The sequence below is a fragment of the Anabrus simplex genome, chromosome 4 (genome assembly GCF_040414725.1).
Source record: "Anabrus simplex isolate iqAnaSimp1 chromosome 4, ASM4041472v1, whole genome shotgun sequence".
NCBI classification, from domain to species: domain Eukaryota; kingdom Metazoa; phylum Arthropoda; class Insecta; order Orthoptera; family Tettigoniidae; genus Anabrus; species Anabrus simplex.
In genome coordinates, this window is record NC_090268.1 from 43,723,411 (window position 1) to 43,745,154 (window position 21,744).

Consider the following 21,744-nt stretch of genomic DNA (forward strand, 5'->3'; position numbering starts at 1 on the left):
CAGCCACCGAGAGGATATTTAGAGTTCACCTGTCCCAGGTGAAACCGGTGTAATTTTGTGTTAACTTGCTTCATATTATTTTGAAAGGATATGAAGGTTATATTTTTTTTTTTTGAGTTTCACTTTTAAGGCATTCTGCCCCTTCTGTAATATTTTGGTTTTAGATGTAAGCCTTTTGTAAAACCCAACCCGATCCGTTAAACTGCCATCCTGTTCTTGCCACGGCCATTACCACGCTCCCGTCTCCTGCTCCACCTTACACTGTGGCTTCATAATAGTAAATGCCATGGATATCTACACGCCGCTGGCCCCTCAACCTCTCCACAAGCCTGTACCCTCAAAGAGAATGATTGTCCAACACAATTCTGCCGCCTAGCTTTAATGTTTCAGCGCCCCCGCAGCCGCGCAGCGCCGTGCAGCGACTGGGGAGGGGGATGGGCCCCCTCCTCTCCAGCGAGGACGACATGTGCACGGCGAGCCGGAGCTCACCTCCCGGCCAAGGCTGATGTGCGGCGCACGACCTGCTACATGCCCGCAGCCTGTATCTGTTCACCGCGGGCGCGGCGTACTTCAACACCTCTGCTCCCCTCATAGTGCGGGCGAGCGGTATCTCAGGGTACTTGAGGGGTCCGAGCGGCCTCCTGTTGGACGCAAGCTGCAACGGCCGGTCCGGCCATCCAACTTCATCAACATCAACTACATGGATAGTTACTATAAGAGATAACTACATTTGGGAATTCAACAGCAACATCTGATGGACATTGCAAATTTTTCCTTCACTTTTAAGTATTAAAAGCTTATCTTTAGAAATTCAAATTCTACAAACATAAAGACTTTCATTCACCTGCAACAACAACATTTTGAAACTGAATTAAGAAATCTTGTAAAAGCTTCTGCTATCTATCTTCGTATCAACATCATTACTTGGACTTTGTTTCAAACTGATTTCATGTGTAACCCCTGGGGGAACTTTTGGGGGGGGAGGTCTGTACCGGGCGGTACACCTCTACACCATTTATTTAAAAGTTGCGCCAGTTGAAACTCCTCTTCTGGAGGAAGGTTGAACTTTATCTATTCTATTAATTCTCTACTTTCTCAGAAGATGTCACCACGTGGAAAATTTTGAGTTTTTGAACTGTGTCACTTTTGATGTGTTTTTGTTTCGCTTGAAGTAAGAAGTGTGAACTTTCTCTTCTAGAGGACACTACTGAAGATCAACAATAGTGCAACCTAGTGCGAAATCAAAGAACTATTTTGTTGGAGAAATTTTTATTTCAAGAGTTTGTTCTTTGTTAAATTTCCTTCTATCATTTTTTAAGTTGGCTGTATACCCCTCTTTTTCCCCCTAGTTTGGATCTAGCCAATCCCGAATTTCTTTAATTAATTTTCCACCAATAATGTGTTTCTTTTTCCTCTATGTAGGGGTTTCTTTTCCCTAGCCAATAAAAATTTTGTGGGAGGGTGTTTTCTTTCCCCTAACGCCTAGAATCTTCCGCGAGAGGATATAAACTGCTGATTTTAGGGTCTCGGGGCCACTTTTGTTCCATCTCTCAGTGTGTAAAGTACATAGCAGGAGGCGGGAAGCGCCTCTTTCTTCTCCAGCTGTTCAACTTCAGGTAATGGCCTCTTAATAACATCTTTTCTAGCTAGAGTTGGCAGTTTAACTCTCGCGGCGGGTTCTAGGTCTTCCACCATGTAACTTTCCTTTCAAATGTAAAAGCAACTGGTATCTATTCTATCTTTCAAACTACATATCGGGATAGAGAGTGCTTAACCCTCTCGAGCTCCCACTCACACTGTTTTGAGGTGAACTTATTTTTCGCAACCTATTCTTCAGTAATGTAATGTAAGTTTGTGTTTTCTTAAGTCACCTCAGTAGTATGGGATTAGCCCTTGCATCAGCGGCCTAAGAGCCAACGTAGGTCTTAGAAACAAAGTGTATTAAGGAGTGCAAGTTCGCCTCCTCTCAAATTGTGATTTTAGAGGTCATGTAATCAACCTTCTTTTCATGTAATAGACCTCTGTAGGTTGGGTATTTTACCCCTGTGAATACGTCCTTAGAGGACAGCTTGAAGGTAGAGTTTGGTGTGGCCTTTGAGAGGCTTAAATTTTAAGAGCGGATCGCTCTTTTGAAAATGAAGTGTCATATGCCTCGTGGAGGCTTTTTAGTGTAATTTGGAGCAAGGGCTCCGAGGTATGAATGGGGTTTTCTGCCCCTCTGTTGAAACTAGTGTCTTTGAGGTAAAACTGGGCTGATTGCCCAAGCATTGTGTTTTCGGGGCTCGAAGCCCAAATCCTGTAAATATTGTGACTCCCCGTTGATTCGCTACATTGTACCTGCCATGCTTGTTATATCTTTGTTTTGAAAAGAAAATATAACCTTGTTAAATTTTGAAATTAATTTCTCTTTAGTAGCTTGAGATCCATTCACCACCCAGCACCTTCTTTCACGCCTACCTACCACAAAAACACGGTAACAATAATAATAATAATAATAATAATAATAATAATAATAATAGTAATAATAATAATAATAATAATAATAATAATAATAATAATAATAATAATAATAATAGGTAGAGCGCACAAATGTGCATAATGCATTTCGCCGTCAATCTTCGTTAGAAAATTGCGTAAGGGCCTTGTGTCTTTTTTTCAGACCTCATGACATTTGACATTGTTTCTTCACATAACCTGACACAGCTGTGAGCTCGCACCCGGAAGATAGTGGGTTCGCTACTTTTTTTTGCTAGTGGTTTTACGTCGCACCGACACAGATAGGTCTTATGGCGACGCTGGGATAGGAAAGGTCTAGGAGCAGGAAGGAAGCGGCGGTGGCCTTAATTAAGGTACAGCCCCAGCATTTGCCTGGTGTGAAAATAGGAAACTACGGAAAACTATCTTCAGGGCTGCCGACAGTGGGATTCGAACCCACTATCTCCCGGATGCAAGCTCACAGCCGTGCGCCCCTAACCGCACGGGCAACTCGCCCGGTATAGTGGGTTCGAATCCCAGTGTTGGCAGCCCTGAAGATGGTTTTCCGTGGTTTCTCATTTCCACACCAGGCAAATGGTACCTTAATTAAGGCCACGGCCGCTCCCTTCCCATTCCTAGGCCTTTCCTTTCCCATCGTCGCCGTAAGACCTATCTGTGTCAGTGCGACGTAAAGCAACTAGCAAAGGAAAAAAAAAAGCACATAACCTGCATATGCACTGAAAGTCTGGTTGATGAAAACTCTTGTACCTACATACTTTGTGGTGAAAAGCGTACACTGAGATTCAGGCCAACCACATGTCGCAAGTTGCACGATGCCTGCATCCATTTACGTGAGGTCATCCATCCCGTGCAGAAGTCACTTCATATTTCCTTCTGCATCCGGCCCTAAACCACCGGCAAAACCAGGATGATCCTGGGTGGTTCCAGTGATCCGGGAAATTACTGGAATAAGCTGAAGAAAGAAAGGAAAGGAATGAGTTAATTGTTTGGTACACCGCAATCATTAGTGCTGTGTACTTAATATTTTCTCTAACGATCTAATAAAATGTATTACTGGGCGCGCTCGCAATATTGCCAGAGTGGAGAATGACCGCTACTCCGGTGCGAGTTACGAGCGTGGCGTACGTTCCATTATAACTGTGCAACACTCGTGGTGCCATCACAATGTATTTACATTTCACGGGCTTACACAGCTGTCTCTCTGCAATAGATTGAAAGTTGTAGCAACACACACACGACACTGTTCTTTACTAGGTGTGGAATGTACGGAGATTTATTATTATCATTGAGATTATTACTACTATACTTTAATCTTTTAATGTTATCCTTCTTCAAGTCAGCATGGATGATTTTTTAAGATATAATTTACCTCAGTAGTGAAATGGTTCAGAATATTCGACAATGAAATTTGAACTCGCACTAAATTCAGTCAGACGGAAAATCAGTTCAGCTCCCATTCTAACACAAAACGAGGAAGCCATCCTACTCCGAGTTCGGGAAAGCATAATGTTGCTGATATCGTTGAATGCCTTTCACTGAATCGACTTCGCAAGTTCGATATACAGAGTGGTCGGAAACAACGAGACTCGAGTATATAACCGTTAGAGCGCTGGTTATACTGATAGGTAATTTGGAAGAATTACGTCGATATCTCGCGCTGTTGTTATTATATCAGCTACTGAAGTTAGCCAATCAGATCACTTCGCGGGCGAAGTCAAATGGGCTTTACGAGGCGGTGTTGCTTAATCTGCACGTGGCTCAGGGCCGGTATTATAATAGAGCTTTAAACTGTTGGTTCACTTTAAACTTCGGTTTATATGTTAGTCGCGTATTATACAACTTAATCTTAGGTTTAACTAGAGATTAATTTTACTGCCACTCATCTACCGTTTAAGCTTGAGTTTAAGAATACATAACCTTACAACATGGCAGAAGGAATGGGTCTCGAAGATATTTTTGAGGTGTTTGAAGAAATACTAAGCGATGATGATGAAGTTTTGAAATTATTGAACGACCTCGGGCACCACGAGTTTTTCGAGCAAGGGCATGTCACTTTCATATATGGAATGTAAACAGAGTTTTTAAATAGGTTTAGGCTTACAAAACAGAGCGTCATAACCCTATTTCAGCGAATTGGTGCTAGAATATAATATGCAACGAAAAGGTAGGAATGTAAAAATGACTTGAACTGTTTGAATGTCAAAAGTGTAAATTTTAGAAAATTAAGTAACTTCCTTCTATTTAAAAAATCATGCTTTTGAACCCCACAGTCAGCTACTAATAGCATTGCGGTTTTATGCCCCCGGTAATATGTTTATTACAATGGAAGATTTCGAAGGGATTCATAAGGCCACTGTTTCACGGACTATATATATATATTTCTGTATTAATTGTACACGCAATTCTACTTCCTTACAAGTAAAATTAGGACAATGTTTATTGTTTTTATCCGCCATTTTCCTTACAAGAAGTAAACAAAACATTGTCGATAGTCATCTTTTTTTTTTTTTTTTTTTTTTTTTTTGCAAGTCACTGCAAATCATTATCGATTGTCATCTTTTCGCACAAGTCACTGCTACCAAGATCGTATATTTCCTTCTTCACCTCAGTTTAACTTACGCCGGCCATTATAAGAATCAACATCGGTTTAAACTCAAGTTACAGTTTTACTCAATCTTCAGTTTAAACCTTCATTATGATACCGGCCCTTAGTCGAGCTTGAGAGCCATGCCGCGAAATGGGGATCAAACACTAACATACCGTAACGCGCTTGCTGTGGGCCGAGCCTATCATAAAGGAGGCCCTTGTTCAAGTCCTTCCCCTGGAGAAGTTTATTTCTTCTATTGACACTCTCAAGACGGTCATAATCCACGTGCAGATTTAGCAACACGGCATCGCAAAGCCAATCTGACGTCACCCGCGAAATGATCTGATTGGCTAACTTCAGCAGCTAAGAAAATGACAACGACGCAAAGTATCGACGTAAATGTTTGCAGATTTACCAGTATGATCAACCCGCTACCGCTCATACACCCGGTTCACGCTGTTTACGACCGCCTTCTGTATCTGCTTATGCAAGATCGTGTCTACAGAATAACAATAAAAATTGCCTTAGATTTGTTCTTCTACATTTAATGCTTTTCAATTCCCTGTGAATGGCCCAAGTCACAAGTCTTAAATTTTCTTTTCTTTTTTTTTCCTTTTGCTACCGGTTTAACGTCTCCTAATACAAGTTACAAGTTACTTCTTATTCTTTTTCTGCCGATTTTCCTTTATCTGTGGTGTCGCGGGTGTGAACTTTGTCTCACATGAGGATTTGGCCCTGTGTACGTCCAGATGTCCGGCTCCGTAGCGTAATGGTTATTGTCATCTGCCGTCTTCGCGAACCCGGGTTCGATTCCCGGTACTGCTAGAAATTTAAGAAAGGCAGGAGGGCTGGTATATGTTTGAAATTGTACACCCATTGGGGGTGTGCCTGGAAAGAGCTGCATCAAAAACGTCCGGCTCCATAGCTAAATGGTTAGCGTGCTGGCCTTTGGTCACAGAGGTCCCAGGTTCGATTCTCGGCAGGGTCGGGAATTTTAACCATCATTGGTTAATTTCGCTGGCACGGCGGCTGGGTGTATGTGTCGTCTTCATCATCATTTCCTCCTCATCACGACGTGCAGGTCGCACCTGGCGAGCCGAACATGCCCTCAGACACTCCCGGCACTAAAAGCCATACGCCATTTAATGTATTTTTACGTCCAGATGTCCTTCCTGACATATATGGACGGATGCAATCACTCTTGCGTGTGTCTGTGGTGGTTGGTAGAGTGGTGTGCTGTGTGAATATGAAGAGGAGAGTGTTGGGATAGACACAAACAGCCAGTACCCGAGCCAGCAGAATTAATAAGACGCGATTAAAATCGTTTACATGGCCAGTAATCAAACCCGGGGCCTTCTCAACCTAACTCCTCAACGCTGATCATTCATCCAAGGAGTCAGACACAAGTTACAAGTTTGTATTGACCATTTTATGGACACTGACCACGTCATTTTGTGAAATGTTAACTCCTGTCCGCTACAGATCAACAGATTTTCTCCCTATTCAGAACCAAACACTCCTTTTTACCACCCAAATGCAAACTTTACATCGTTTTTCTGAGTTTATCTGCATTTAAGACACATCGAATAGCACGCGTGTTAAATTTCTTATAATTGGCATGACTAACTTTATCAGTGGCAAAGGAAACCATGAGTAATTTTTTAACTGTACATGTACCATTTATTAACTGCTAAATTGTCCTTTGTTATCAGCCCTATTTGGTTTACACAAGATACTGATATTGCATTCGGGAGATAGTGGGCTCGAACCCCCCTGTCGGCAGCCCTGAAGATGGTTTTCCGTGGTTTATCGTTTTCACACCAGGAAAGTGCTGGGGCTGTACCTTAATTAAGACCACGGTTGTTTCCTGCCCACTCCTATACCTTTCTTTTTCCACAGTCGGCATAAGACCTGTGTGTATCGGTGAGTCTAAAAGCAAATTGTGAAAAAATAAAATTTAAAAAATACATAAATATACCGACATGATATAGACTTTTTGGGCTTAGGCCGTATCAAGAAAATATGGTGAAATTCTTTACGTTTCGCAGAGAAAAAAATCTCCACTGTTCACGAGGAAGACTTCTACAATAATGAAGGTTTGAATTTAGCCGTTAGTAATAGAAATACCGGGCGAGTTGACCGTGCGCGTAGAGGCGCGCGGCTGTGAGCTTGCATCCGGGAGATAGTAGGCTCGAATCCCACTATCGGCAGCCCTGAAGATGGTTTTCCGTGGTTTCCCATTTTCACACCAGGAAAATGCTGGGGCTGTACCTTAATTAAGGCCATGGCCGCTTCCTTCCAACTCCTAGGCCTTTCCTATCCCATCGTCGCCGTAAGACCCATCTGTGTCGGTACGACGTAAAGCCCCTAGAAAAAAAAATGTAATAGGAATTGGTACGTTCATTCCTCACCAGATGGCTTGCCGTACACTGGCACAGCACTCGCATTCCAAGTGGCAGCTGACGGCACTATGTAGAGTCGGTCTGGGAGGGGAGACATAACAGGTGCACAAACGTTTAAGAAAGTATGACACTAACACAAGCCTGGATTGGGACATCTGGTGATGAAGAACGTACGAATTTGGAGAAAACTGAAACAAAATAACGATAGTGAAAGGACAGAGAAGGGAACTACCTACACAAATCGTTAATTCCTGGAAACCACGCATTACTTTCTTGATAGGCAATGTCCCTGTTGAAATTGCTAGGACTTCTACGTATTTTCACAGCTTCCCGTGTAATTTTAGACCTCTAGTGTCCAGTGTGGAAGAGCTCGAGTATCTTGGAGCACAACATCATGACCCGACAATAGGGCATGCTCAAATTTGCTGATTTTTCTGGCTGGTTGAGACGAATATTTCGTTCATGTTCCTTGATACGAGTACCAATTAACCGGCATGTTTGGCCAATGTATACCTCCTTGCCGCGAGTAAAAGGAATTTTGTTTACTGCAGGCCAATTTGTCGTAAACTGTGAGCAATTTTAATGACGGTGCCAAACACGGTTTTAATCTTGTGCTTGCGGAGAACCATGGCAATTCTATCTGTGGTATTGTGAATGTAAGGCAGGTAGGCAGTTACCTTCGATTCATCTAAGCAAAGCGTACAGAAACATGAAGTGGCAAGCTGTGGAAATATCTAGAAATGCTAACAATTTCAACAGCGACACTGGCTATCAATTAATACGTGGTTTCCAAGCCATTCACGGTTTAGGTAGGTAGTTCTCTGCCCTGTCCTTTCACTATTGTTATTTTGATTTCCACATTCGTATGTTCCTCATCACCAGATGTTCCATTCCAGGCTTGTGTTAGTATCATACTTTCATGACGTATGTGCACCTGTTAAGCCCTCCTCCCTCCCAGATCGACTCTACATAGTGCCGTCAGCGGCCACTTGGAATGCTAGTACTCTGCCAGCGTTTGGTGAGCCATCTGGTGACGAATTAACGTACCAATTCCTATTAATAACGGCTAAATTCAAACCTTCGTTATTAGAGAAGTCATCTTCGTGAACAGTCGAGGTTTTCTTTTGAAGACATGGTGCAAAGTTCTCTGCGAAACTTAAAGAATTTCACCTGATTTTCTTGACACGGCATAAGCCAAAAAACGTCTATATCATGCTACAATTACGGGCCGTGAAAGCATGTGGTAACATAAATACACAGTTCAGCACCGGGTATAGTGCCTCAGCAGGGCTTATAAAGTCGCTAAAAAAAAAACTCCGGGAACACGTGGTATGGCCCAATGAGTTGAGATACAAAGTGGTTTGGGCTTACGGAATGATCCTGATTTTGTTCAAACTCTGTGAGAATATAAATCATATCCCATTTGTCAACAAGGCGCCATTCAGGTTCGCGTTGCAACTATATTGTTCCACTTGTTTCGATGAAATATCAAAGAGAAGTCCGGCTCCATGGCTAAATGGTTAGCGTGCTGGCCTTTGGTCACAGAGGTCCCGGGTTCCATTCCCGCCAGGGTCGGGAATTTTAACCATCATTGGTTAATTTCACTGGCACTGGGCCTGGGTGTATGTGTCGTCTTCATCATCATTTCATCCTCATCACGACGCGCAGGTCACCTACGGGTGTCAAATCGAAAGACCTGCACCTGGCGAGCCGAACATGTCCTCGGACACTCCCGGCACTAAAAGCCATACGCCATTTCATTTCATTTTTTTCATCAAAGAGAACTGTGCAAAACCTTTTCATTTTTTCAGTATTCATTTCACAATATCCTCACACACAACAGTATTAAAATATCCTTATTTATTAGTGGTATCACCCTCGCCATAAATCATTAAAGATGTTGGTCGAAGCCAACTAAAATTCAGTAATCCTTTAGTGACTTCTGGGCTCATCATTACAAAACAAAGTACCTTTGGCATCCAAAACTTTGGCAAGTTACTTACTAATGACAAGTCTTGTGTACAAGAGAGGAAATATGATGATTGAGCTCATGCAAATGTTGATTGATGGTCCTCGCAAATGCCTGTGATGTAGTGTATACTCTATAAAATGAATGATCTCTTTGTTTAGCATGGGCTATGACTGGACGCCGGTGTATATGGTCTCTCTCTGTCTGCCTATACCGGACGACCCGTGACACAAGTACTTCGATAGCGTGACGGAGAACTTCCCTCTTCACAGTACAACATGCTACGTGTTATGGTTGCCGCACGACCAATAATTGAATATACGACAAACCAGCCCTCTTTTCGTGTATTCTAATGCATTTGACTATACAGCTCCAATGAAAATTGCCTGTTAGTGACATTCAGTTTAAATGCTGCATAGTAGTTTGGAGAACTCAGCCACATAAAAATCAGTCGTTACCTTCCCCTGTAAAATTACAATTATACCAAAGGAATATGCTAGTTAATACAGAATGGTCGGAAATCAACGTGAATCGAGTATATGGGCGCTGGAGCTTTGGTCATACTGATAAATAATTGGAAAGAATTACATTGATATCTTGCACCGTTGTCATTTCGTCTCTTGCTGAAGTCAGCCAATCAGATCGCTTTGCGGGCGAATTCAATTGGGCTTCACGAGACAGTTTTGCTAAATCTACACGTAAATTGGTCGAGTTTGAGAGCCATGCCGAGAAATGATCATCAGTAGTATAATAGGCGGATTCGGGCGCCACCTCCTCCTCCGGGCTCCCAGGGGCCCCTCCGCCTCCCGCGGGAAATTTGAATTTTGGTGGGAAATTTGAATTTTGGCGGGAAATTTGAATTTTGGCGCGAGATTTGAATTTGTAAACAAAGCCACGTGCTTTTTGACAGCTGTCATCGACAACAACGCATCGCTAACCTCACTGCTGCCATCTTGACGGGCCTAAACCTCAGTGGTACCAACTTACACACCGTACTTCAGTTAGCCATCTTGAGTTCCGTTGGCGGAGAAGATCAACATCAGAATGTTGGCTGGCAGGATAAGAGAGGCGATGTGCAATTCCCAGTCTATGTCTTTGCTGGCAAGACGCAGAGTTGACAGTGCACTACGTCATCTGGTGTGGGCTAGAATACATGTGTTACTTTAATTGCCCGCTCTCAGGCTCACCCTTGGCTTTGACAATCTGAAAGTGACTGAGGTAGGAGCGATGCCAGTAATGCAAATCCTTATGCAGCCGTCCCTGTTATAATATACATACAGTACATGAAATGAAACATTATCATTATAGACTGTTATGCCTTTCAGCGTTCAGTCTGCAAGTCTCTGTGAATTTACTAAACGTCGCCACAATCCTCGATTTGCAACTAGTGCTGTGGCCTCATTTAGTTCTATACCTCTTATCTTTAAATCGTTAGAAACTGAGTCTATCCATCGTCGTCTTAGTCTACCTCTACTGCTCTTGCCCTCCGTAACAGAGTCAATTATTCTCCTAGGTAACCTGTCCTCCTCCATTCGCCTCACATGACCCCACCACCGAAGCCGGTTTATGCGTACAGCTTCATCCTTAGAGTTCATTCTTAAACATTAGCCTTTATCTCCTCATTCCGAGTACCCTCCTGCCATTGTTCCCAGCTGTTTGTACCAGCAATCATTCTCGCTACTTTCATATATGTTACTTCTAACTTATGAATAAGATATCCTGAGTCCACCCAGCTTTCGCTCCCGTAAAGCAAAGTTGCTCTGAAAACAGACCGATGTAAAGATAGTTTCGTCTGGGAGCTGACTTCCTTCTTACAGAATACTGTTGATCGCAACTGCGAGCTCACTGCATTAGCTTTACTACACCTTGGTTCAATCTCACTTACTATGTTACGATCCTGGGAGAATACACAACCTAAATACTTGAAATTATCGACCTGTTCTAGCCTTTTATCCTCAATCTGACATTCGATTCTGTTGAATTTCTTACCTACTGACATCAATTTATTCTTCGAAAGGCTAATTTTCATACCATACTCATTGCCCCTGTTATAAATGGTGTGATAATTTCGCTCATAGGGTCGGTTGGTGCGTGCATTTCAGTGGTGCTTGGCAGACTGATACGTAACAGCAACGTCCGAATCGGTTAGGAAAGTAATGGGAAATACATCACTCCTCATTTCCCTTGTACGCCTCTATCTGTGACAACTGATAGCGGAGATGTTGAGGATCAAACCAGCCTTCGGGCTGAATACTCAACATTCACAGTCAATAGATTACGTGGCGGAAGTCTGGGTTCGATTCTAAACTTCTCCTCGGTGTTCATATGAAATGAAGGCATACGCTAATGTTGCTAGTTATTCGTCCACTGGATGGGCACGAATGGGTTTCGGCCTCTCCCTACCTCATTTTCGTCATCATTATCACATAACATGAAGTCATCACACTGGACACAGAAAGGCAAAAGGCAAACATAGTCGCGTATTGATCTTCGCCTCAGAGGCAAGGAGTAACGAATTCCTTGACCAAATTTGGTGCTCGCAAGTAAATGAAGATTGCAAACCACCCATCATTATGACCAACGAGCTGATATTCAGGAGTCTGGAACTTATAACACATGCATGTTGAACGTGACATACGAATAATCAAGCATCTGTGATTCGAATTCCGTGTAAAGAGCGTGGTTCTGTGGGTTCATTTTTTACCCCTTGTGGGTGGGGGACGCGGATCTAGAATATACCCACGGTATCCCCTGCCTCTGGTGAGTGGGGAATTAAATGGGACACAAAAGGATATTACTTTTGGAACCATGAGACGATCTGTGATTGATTACGCTATAATGAACACCATGGGTCAACTTTACTTGCGATTAGTTCTACTACCTGTGCCTGGTTGTGCTCCCTCTTAGAGCAATAATCACTACTACCTGAGGAACTTGTATTGCTACTGGCTCCACTTGGGTCTGTGATTAGTATCGTCGGGGGGGGATTACTATGGGATTTGTACTATTATATGAACACCATGGGTCTGTGTTTCCTGTGGGTGGTGCCATAATGTGTGATACACCGTGGGTTTATATTGCCTATGATTATTACCACTGTGTGAGAAACACCATGAGTATACGTAGCCTATGACGAACATGAGGAACACCACGGATCTAGCCGGTGTCCTCTATGTGAGGAACACTATGGGTCTGTGTTGCCTGTGAGTAGTGACGTTATATGTGACATGCCCTGAGTCAACATTACCTGTGATTAGTACCACCATGCGAGGAACACCATGATTCTTCGTTACTGTGATTAGTACTACTATAGGAGAAACGTCATGGTTCTACTTTACCAGTGATTCGTACTATTATGAGGGGCCGGTGCCCTGGATTTGGACACCTTTGGACAAGAAGCATCATCTCAGAAAATCAAATCAATCAATCAATCAATCAATCAATCAATCAATCAATCAATCAATCAATCAATCATAGAATCTAAAACGAATGGTGACGAAAAATGACCGTGAACCCCAAAACAACCAGAGGATCCGATTCATAATGCCTTATTCTCTGGGATATACGACTTGTTGGCTGAATGGTCAGCGTACTGGCCTTCGGTTCAGAGGGTGCCGGGTTCGATTCCCAGCAGGGTCGGGAGGCGTATGGCCTCCGGAGAGGCCTGGTGCAGGTCTTTTTCTAGTAGCCGAAGACGCCGAGGTGCCGGAATTTAGCCCCGCAGGAGTTCTTTTACGTGCCAGTAAATCTACAGACACGAGGCTATCGTATTTGAGCACCTTCATCGTCTGAGCCACTCAGCCCGGCTTTAATTGCTTTACGTCCCACTAACTACTTTTACGACCTTAGAAGGCCAGTCTAGCTCCAACTTGGCAGGTTCGATCCTAGCTCAGTCCGGTGGTATTTGAAGGTGCTCAAATTCGATAGCCTCGTGTCGGTAGATTTACTGGCACGTGAAAGAACTCCTGCGGGGCTAAATTATTATTTATTATTTTTCTAGTAGACGGCCTATTAGGCGACCTGCATGTCTGTGAAGATGAGGGCCCTACCTAGGATGATTTATAATGTTGAATACGCCACACACACCCAGCCCCCGAGCCATTGGAATTAACCAATTAAGCTTAAAATTCCCAACCCGGCTGGGAATCGAACCCGGGACCCTCTGAACCGAAGTCCAGTACGCTGACCATTCAGCCAACGAGTCGTATATCCCAGAGAATAAGGCATTATGAATCGGATCCTCTGGTTGTTTTGGGGTTCACGGTCATTTTTCATCACCATTCGTTTTAGATTCTAGTTGGTGGATGCGTTTTGAAGTGTCAATTATCGTTTCATTTCGTTGTACCTCGTATCATTAAGGGCCGATGTCCCAGCTTTTAGGCCCCTTTAAACAACAAACATCGTCATAATCATCGTCATCAAACTGCAAGTTTGCTTTCCCTGGTTATAATGGAGACAAATCAATTGTATTCCATTCATGTCACGGCTGCTGTTATAAGGAAAGGACCCAAGTAATGGATACGACAATTCTAATTGTACATTTTCAAGAAGTGTATATTTCACATCATACGTACCAGACCTCGTTTGTATAGTGCCCTCGAGCTTGTGTGAATGCTACAAATAACGTAGAGTGGAACAATGTAATGTGGAATAGCCTGTAGCTGTGTACTCTGTGTGGATCTTAGAAATTCCGTCCACGAACATCTCTTAACTGGTACAATGTACTTAACTCAAAACTTAGTAAACGATCGTTTAAATTATAATCACAGCAATAGAACCAGCTTTTGGGTGGTTAGGCCGTGTGCATAATGCAGAGTTTCGTCCAGACGTGCCATTTGGACTCATCAGCTGGAATGGCACGCCCCTCCAGGACTCTGCATAGCAGAGGCAGACCAAACTGTGTGGCCTCGCCGAGTTAGCAAATCAAGTTTGCTAACCTGCTAAAGGAGAAAAGATTTCTCCGTTCAAAAAAATGCTCCCCCATTGGAGATACAACATCAAAAAAGGCTTTCACGGCCGCAGATCGTTTAAATTATTTTTAAAGTATTTATTTTACGCCGCACAGCACAGGCAGGTATTATGGCGACGATGTGATAGAAAAGGGCTTAACTAAGGAACAGCCCAAGTATGTGCCTGGTGTGAAAATGGGAAACCACGCAAAACCATCTTAAAGGCTGCCGAGAGTGGGGTTTGAACCCACTATCTCCCGAATGCAAGCTAACAGATACGTGACTCAACCCGCTTGCTCGTTAATGAGTAAACGTAATACTGATTTCTGTAAATATGAAAGAGAACAGAAGCCAGGATAAACTGCCTAACGGGTCAGTGTGAGGTGAGAGAGGAACAAAACCATTGCACTAACACCGGTTTCCAATGACGACGGGAAGGAACCAACCATGGTATTAAGGTGACTGAAATATGTAACCCACGGACAACCAAGTCTGGCCGCCCATGGTAGGTTCCGAACTCATCATCTTCCGAATGCACGCCTACATCTACAGAAACCGCAACGTGCAGCCAGCTCGCTCAGTATGTCTACTTATTTTTTGCTAATTGCTTTACGTCGCACCGACACAGATAATTCTTATAGCGACGATGGGATAGAAAAGGCCTAGGAGTTGGAAGGAAGCGGTCGAGGCCTTAATTAAGATACAGTCCCAGTATTTGCCTGGTGTGAAAATGGGAAACCACGGAAAACCATCTTCAGGGCTGCCGACAGTGGGATTCGAATCCACTGTCTCCCAGATGCAAGCTCACAGCCGCGCGCCTCTAACCGCACGGCCAACTCGCCCGGTATTTATCTATTTATCAGTAAATGTCTAAATATTTATCAGATCAGCTCATCAACTAACACCTCCCGTGGTATCATTTTCCATATCGTCATGAGTTGCAAAATAAAATTATTTTGAACCACAATATTAGAAATCAGAGACTATCTGCCCATTTACGAAAATTTTGCAGTACGCGGTGGCCAAAATATCACTATCGAGATCGTCTTCCGCTGTATCCCCTTAACACCCCAGAAGAAGGCCACTGCCACTGACCTTCCTGTTCTAAAGGGGGGCGGGTATCATATCATCACAGAAAAATTATGATATGATTTAGTGCAAAGTTAAACATACTGCAGAAGGTATCGCTTTAGTATTGTGTACCTTTACTGATTTACAGTCACAATATAAAAATACTTCTTCTGACATATTCTCATTCGGATGCAACAACAATCCTTCAATAATGTTGAGTGGAAGTTGCTTTTTCAAGTTATGGGGAATATGGGACTTGACTGGTAAGACAGGGACCTTACTCTGAACATATATAAAGCTCAAACCACGGAATTTAATATTAATAGAACTACTGTACAAGAGAAGCAAAAACTAAAAGAGGAATACGACAAGGCTGCCCTCTGTCACCATATCTCTTTAACCTGTTCATACAAAATGCAGTTAGATAAATAAAAGGGCATACCAAAGGGGTGAATTTTAATGGTATTCACGTGCACAGATGATATTGCTGTCTTAGAAGATATTATGAGTAAGATGCTGAGAACATTTAACATAGCCTTGGAAAAATTTAAACTAAAAATTTAAGAAAAGAAAATTCGTGATAGTAGACAAAAATAAGTCTACACGTAGCTAAAACTTGAAATGAAATAACGTACCAGTAGAAGAAGTCACAGAATTATCCTATCTGGGTAGTGGTATTAACTCTGATAACAGGACTCTTTCGGAAATCAAGAAAAGAGTAGTGGTAGCAAAACAAGCCTTCCGAAATAAGAAGAACTTACTGCTGAACAACTATCTCAGTTTGGAGACCAGAAAATTGTTTCCCAAGACCTTTATATTGAGTGCGCTATATTATGGATTATGGAAACAGGAAAAAACAAAATCTGAGGCTGCAGAAATGTGGTTTTGGAGAAGAATTTAAAAGCAAGTCGGATGGAAAAATACCCAAATAACCTTGCTTTAAAAAACGTAAAAGAGTAACGATGTTTATTAAATACGATAAAGAAGAGGAAACTAAAGTTCCTTGAACACGTACTGAGACATGCCTCTTTTTCCTAAACCATCTCTGAAGGTAAAGTGGTGAGAAAGAGACCCAGAGGACAACCAAGTATGACATACATCAGGAATTTCCTCGGTGAACTGGCCTGTGGTTCATGTAACAACATGAAGAGGCTAGCAGAAGATCGTCGGATGTAGCTACAGCGACAAGGCCTTGCCATTGGTAGATGATGATGATGATGAAAGGAACCAATAGGATGGTTACTTAGTTGTATTTCCTTTTAAAAGTCCCCCACTATCGACATCTGGTGCAAAGCTGCTGTACATTAATTGCTGGGCCTTCTCGGTGTTCTTGTTGCTTTAGGAAGCAGGTAATCCAAGTTGCCCTTTCCAATTATCCATTGAGCTTTGTTTTTCATCATTAATTAACTCCTTTTAAGAAGTGATCTCCTAGATAAGAGAAAAATCAATTTCTTGTAAAGGGTTGTTGGGCTCCACAAGTTGTATAAAGTTACTTTTATGTATACGAGGGCTTTCGAAATAATGTCTCTCTTTCTACGACGTAATGATGAGTACTTCAAAGTCTACATTCGAAGGGTGGGGACTCCGTAATTAATGTTTTAAGAAAAGTTTAGCCATCATTAGTCTTTCTTCTGAAGTTTGGAAGTATCAAGACAAGCAACGATACTCGTTAAGAAAGAGATGGATTAACGTTACTTGTCAGATAAGTATGGAATTCTATAGCAACATGCTCTTTATTGTTTTTGTCTTTTTACAATTGCTTTCCGTCGCACCGACACAGACAGGTCTTATAGGCTTAAGAGCGGGAAGTAAGTGGCTGTGGCCTTAATTAAGGAACAGTCCCAGCATTTGCCTGGTATGGAAATGGGAAACCCACGGAAAACCATCTTCAGGGCTGCTGACAGTGGGGTTCGAACCCACTACCTCCCGGATGCTAGCTTACAGTATCCCACCGTCGACAGCCCTGAACAAGTTTCTCTTTGTTTAGCTTTTTCCGCTCCTGGAAAATGCTGTAGATTCGCGTCATTCAAAACCATTGCCTGACCTGAATTCAAAATGTGGTGATGAAGAATGCATGGATGTATATGAATTTAAGACAATCAGTGGGTCCTATCCGCAATGCTCCCACAAACTATTTAAGATAGTATTACTAACCAAGGGACTGCTTCTAAAGCACACTCTTGGAACGATGATGCTTGATATCTAAAGGGGTCCAAAATCCAGGTCAACGCCCTCTCATAATGGTACTTATCGCTAGTAAAGTAGAACCATAGTATTTGTCATGTTGCGGTACTAAGCAAAGGTAGCGTAGACTCATGGTGTTCCATACATTATAGTACTACTCACAAGTATCGTACGTCGCACAGATAACGCCGACCTACGGTGTTTCTCACATAATGGCGCCACTCATAGGCAACGCAAACCAATGGCGTCCTTCACGTAGGTGTACTAACTACGGGTGCCGGCATTCCCGTGGCGTTCCTCACATAGTGGGTCGCAAATAGCTCATTTCGTTCCATTACGGGCCGATGACCTAGATGTTAGGCCCCTTTAAACAACAATCATCATCATCATCATCAACAACAACAACAACAACAACATACTACAAAACATATGACATGCAGTCGTCAAAATGGGCACAGATACATGTATACTCGCATAATGATCTTCACCTCAGTGGCAATGAGTAACCAAATCCTTGACCAAGATTGTGCGGACAAATAAATGAAAATCCTAATCTAGCTATTATCACTACTAGTGGATTCATTTCAAGTGATTTTATATGAGAACACACACACTTTGATAGAGGAAAGTGAAGGAAATAATGTGTAGATTTTTCAACAGTGCTCCAGGATATTTTATTCTTATGGGTGTTCTTATGTGAAAAGAGAAAAACAGTGCAAGTAAGAAGTAGTTAAGAGCATTTTGCGAAGACTTCGTTACGCTTGCTCTGAGATTAACCACGACGGGTATAGTGTACATTGGTATCACCCAAATATCACTTTAAAAAATTGTCACAAATGGAACATAATAATTGTTTTTACACATATCAAGTGAAAAATCTGCGGCAAGTTAAGAAATATTTGATTTTTGGAGAATATTATGTATATGTACTTTACCACTTTACAAGTACATTTGGTGTTGCGCTCACAATGATACACGTATGTCTTTTGTCTTACACTTTCAACAATTTCGTGTGTGATATCTGTGTTCACTGTAGTTCTTTGCTTTCGTTTCATTGTTTCACTTGTCAATGACATCATTTCATGAATTGTATCGCGATATGCAATATTTAATAGGCGACAAAATGATATGGCCAATGTACATAAGAAAAATTCAGTGGACTAGTGATTTATTGGTCCAGGGATCGAGCTACTTTCGTTCGAACAGAAATAAAAATATTTATTGGTCCAGGGATCATGCTATTTTTCTGTTGACGTCCATTTTCTTGTTTGAACTGGCCGCTCTAGTAATATGGACAAAGATAATGAGAATCTACAGACATACCACTCCCATTCCACGGTGCTAGCCCTGGACCTGAAGTAAGTAACAAAAGACGGCACCAGCAGCGGAGTACGACATAAACCAGTCCTGTCTACAAGCCTTAAGTATGTTTTCATATTTCTCAAATAACTACGGTATTTCTTAATTTGCCGCAGATTTTTCACTTGATATGTGCAAAAGCAATTATTATGTTCCATTTGTGACAAATTTTATAGTGATATTTGGGTGATACCAATGCGCATCGTACCCACCACGACCGTTCATGATCGTTCTAATAACGACACTTCACTGTTCTCTCATTGATGAAATGGCATCCTTGTTAGTCACCAGATGGTTCACGAAGGTTTAATAAATTCAGAGAAGTACTTCTTGTCGCTGTTTCGTGCATGTATTTGTAAATTATGAAATTGTATCCTCATCAGTCCGAATGATATCTGTTTCAAAGTTGTTTTAAGGCTAAGAAACAAATCTCCTTGTTCTTCTCTTTCTTCCTCTACATACAAACTTCAGTCGGAAATGAATATGAGGAAACAGGATGACATCCCCGAGATTGGTTGTCGGACTTTTCCATGCACCTGAACGTACACACACACATGTTCAAACTTCTATAGGAGTTGGACTTTAGGTTAAACACACTGTACCTGAGTTCGTTTTCGCAGGATTGAGTCCACTCGACAAATTCATGAGTCAGTAATCCAGGATATTGGCTTGGAATATTGTTTAAACTTTAAAATGAAGTTATAACAACAGTCCATAGTGTTCCAGATCTCTATTATAACATTTGAGAGTTGACATATCCACGAGCGAATTGGTCCCAGTTTAAATTAAGAGGTTGATAAATGGTCCCTGTGAACACTATTCTGATCTCTAAAGAATGAGTCGTTATTATCTTGGAGAGTAAAATTAGAATACGCCTTTGAATCACTGGCATTTTCACCACTTGAATGATGTGGCATTTATTTCTTAAGGACAAGCCATTTTTAAATGAGACAAAAAAGTAATGCTGGGTGTTGTGATTAATACAGTGACGTAAGGCATTCTCCTTGAGTTCTCATGTTCACATGAATTATGTTACAAAAAGTGTGTCTTTCTTGGAATTATCAACTATAATGTCCGGTTTCATGGCCGAGTGGTCAGCGTATTGGTGTGTAGCACTCGGGTCCGGGTGCGATTTCCGGCTGGGTCGACAGATTTTAATCTTAAGCGGTTAATACCCTTGTCTGGAGGACAAGGTGTTCATGCTGTCTCTAACGCTCCTTATCTGGATACACACTTCCTTCATCCGCTGATGTTGCAGCTATTTAGGTATATTACACCCAATATTATGGTACGGATAGATCTGTCAACACAATACAATAGGCCTGACACCTGGCACCAGACCCCTACGGTCAGAGGTTTATGAGGGATTTCATTTCGTCTTGAGACAACTACCGGCATATCGAACGGTTATCTTTCGGAAACGCTGTGCCTTCCTTCCACTAATTGCGAGCAGGAACCAGTTGGATTTGGATCAGATTTACAGCTTTATGGACTCACGGCTCTTTATATATCACCATTCTCCCATACCAATGTCAAGGGTTGCCTCACTACAAACAAAACTGCATGAGATTTATGAAAGGCGACTTACTGAGATTTCTAGAGTGTACTTGAGTGAAAATCAATAAACATCAATATTTAGAAGTTATCAGGAAAATTATCCGCACTGCCATACAGTTTACATCCGGCAAGACACTTCGCGGATGAATCTGTGCAGGGTGAACGCACCCACAATCTTTGTCGATGTTGTTGTGTTTGTGCTACTGCGAAGCCGTCGAGGAAGCTTTTCTTTCCGAACCTCTTATCAGCAGTTGATTTCTGCACTTTTACACAATCAATGACAGCAATGCTACGTTAAAACCACGTCTCGCCGATCTCGCGGCCTTCAGATCATTTTAGCATCCAGTCGCCCATGCTGCAACAGTAACTCACCACGGCATATTCAGCGCCATCTTGACTAATCACGTAAACTAAAACACCTGACTCTCACTCGAAAAGAATAACGGAAGTTTCAATTTTCATATACCATTCATCAATCCCATTTACAATGTACAGTAAGACGGTACATTCACCTTCAACGTGTAGCCAAATTTCTGATTCGCCATGTGTATTATTTTCTATTGGCATTGATACATACAAGCAATACTGGAAATATAACATCTGGTTAATAGAGCTAATACACTTATCTTCATATCATTAGTTCACATGACTTCAATCATTGATAAGTTATTAATTAAAAAGTGTTTTGAATCAATTATGTACCAGTTCAATTGACGGGCCTATCGAATATCCACATAAAGAAGTTCGCCGCAGCACGATGGAAGATAATACCTGTGTGTCTCACTATTATCAAAACCACGTGAAGGAACTGCTTACTGCTAATTATTAAATCATGAACTATGTGATTTGTAAATACAAATTCTATATTTGTTATTTTAGGTACTGTAGCTTTATAAATGGACTTTGTTAACTCTCAAATCATATTTATTGAACTAATTACGTTTATGTGAATCCGGAGCAGTGTAGTTTGAATAGGACTGGCTTAGCATAGAAACAAACGTTTATTCATGGTGAAGCCATCTGTTTGCTCACCAGTTCGAAGGTTATCCGGATCCTCAAATACCACCATCAAAGTTTATGCAGCCATAAGAAAACCTTCAAAAACGACAGGGCTATCATAATCAGTCATAGATGGCAAGATGGGAGGTGAAGTAATTTACCGTTGGATTC